Below are 2286 nucleotides of genomic sequence, written 5' to 3' on the forward strand. Positions count from 1 at the left end.
AGACCACTTCTCCCTCTCTGCACACACTGCAGACACAGCTGCTGCAGGAGGCTGGGGTGGGTGAGCCAGAGGGCTGCCTGTCAGGTCTTTGAGTGGTAACTGCAACCCCACTAGTGTGGAGAGCAGGCAGTGGGTGGCAGGGCCTCCACCGCCTGGGAGACATTCAGGGCACACCCTCCAACTGCTTCCCTCCTGCTGAGTCAACATGTTTTTCCTCTTCTTAAAACAACATGTTTTTTCTCTTTCTAGATGTTTTGCTAGAAGTCCTGTATTTCTTTCTTTACCTAGTTAATCCTTAGAAACTATGCAAAAGACCCTTCCTTTTGTTTCTTATCATTAACATAGGTTAACAAGGTTATGCAGTAGGAACCATCTACAGAATGAATTGTTCTTGATAAAGTCATTTACAGTTTCCAATCATATTGTAAGACCAAAAATATGTTCTTTGGCTATGCTACTTCCTTGTAAACAACCCTGCTGAGATACTATAAAATAAAGCTGATTATGTATTTTGGTGCTGGCTGCAGCCTCAGCTGCTTCAGCCCTCCTGATCCCATCCTATCTTGTCTCTTTTCTCTCATTCCCAAACATTCCCACTTCGTGCTGGTTCGTGAAACACTAGTGGTGTGGCCTCAGGGTTGGGCTTGCACAAAGGGCAGCGTCCTTTCCTGGCTCTGAATCACGAAGCAGCAGCAATGCTGTACAGAGCAGGAGAGCCTGAGAGCCATGTGTCTGGGGCTGTGGTGGCTGCTCAGGAGGCTTAATATCGAGCCACCAGGTTGGCATGTCCAATGGCCTGGGGCTACATTGAAGACTAGAAGAAATTTGCAGTGGCTGAGTATCCTGAGTGCTGCCCCAGTCAGGATGAGGGACTGGAGCATAAGAGGAAAGCAGGTCCTGTTCCTGCCTGTTAAGACTGTGGCACTGTCCCCACCCCTCAGGCTGTGATCTCAAAACAGCAGTAATCCCAGACCACCCCGGAATTTAGCCAGGGGCCTGAGGACTCTGTGCCACCCCTTCAGGGCTACACAGGAAGCTAAGGGACCATGGGCCTACAACTTCTGAGAAGACATGATTTTCACGTTGAAGTTCACATCTGAACAAATTATCAACCAAATGTGAGGGAGTAATGAAGACAATTTCAAACACATAAGATAACACAAATTTTACCTCCTGTTCGTTTTTCCTCACAAAGCAACAGGAGCATGTACCCCATCAATCAGGATGAAAAAAACAGAGGAAGACCCTTGATCCAGAAAATAGGAACTTTCTAGCAGGAGATCATGAGAAGACCCAAAATAATGCTGAGGGGAAGCTCTAGGCCTACAGCGGTGCAGCAAGCCTGGAAACAGTCCATGCAGGATGACTCCATGGGGACAGTTCCACAAAAAGAAACTATTCACTCGACATGACTGTTTTGCAAAGAGCTTTATTTGGCATGTTATTTATAATTATAACAGCAAATATGAAAAAAAAGTGAAAAGGGTTGAAAACAATTGTTTCTTGATTTATAAGAATTGAAGATGAGGAGGGCCTTGTGAGGGCATTATATTTTGTTTTAGTCCCATATTTCTTTGTGAATTTTAAAACTTTATTTATATATTACTCTAAGTAAAAAATTTTAAATATTGCCTTTTGCCTCATTAGACTCCTGAAAGCAAGATGGGTCACCAGCAGCTCTACTGGAGCCACCTTAAAAATTCGGCTAAGGTTCTCACTCCTGCAGCACCTGCTCAAACTGGCCCGGTCTGATCTGGAAGTATGGCCTCAATATGTGCTGCTAATGTTTTCATCAGTAAATGAAGGACATCGGGTTCATTAAGTTGGACTAAATAATCTTCCTTGAATTGATTATCCGGGGGGCTGATGCAGTGAAAGAAATCATGCTAACTCTTTGTATATAAAATAAAGTTAAAAATTTTTTTAAATATTAAAGAGTAAGAGGCCTAGACATATAAGTTCACAAATGCTAAAGATGTTTCTGGCACAAATACTTTCCTGATCCCCAATGGGATGCAATAATAACTGTTATGTGAGGTTAGCCCTTACAGGGACTTGACTTTGTTGGGACAGCAGAGATCTAGAGCACAGTCTTTTAGCACTACAGATATGCACAACTGAGAGCCGAATATCAAGGGATGCTTGAACTCTTGAAAACTTATAAATTTATGAGACTTTTATGAAAGGGCAATTTAGTCATTTACAGTGACCAAATAACTGGCAAGCATGATTGGAAATTCTTGTTAGCAAGAATGCACATTCTCTTAATAGGGAAAGATACTTGAG

General features: G+C 42.9%; 1 pseudogene; it reads left to right on the forward strand.

The window, feature by feature from the left end:
• Window positions 1–1662: 1662 nt before the first annotated feature.
• LOC111723937 lies at window positions 1663–1832 on the forward strand (annotated as a pseudogene).
• Window positions 1833–2286: the final 454 nt, after the last annotated feature.

The sequence above is a fragment of the Otolemur garnettii genome, unplaced genomic scaffold (genome assembly GCF_000181295.1).
Source record: "Otolemur garnettii isolate 467f Iridium unplaced genomic scaffold, OtoGar3 scaffold00017, whole genome shotgun sequence".
In the NCBI taxonomy this organism is placed as follows: Eukaryota; Metazoa; Chordata; class Mammalia; order Primates; family Galagidae; genus Otolemur; species Otolemur garnettii.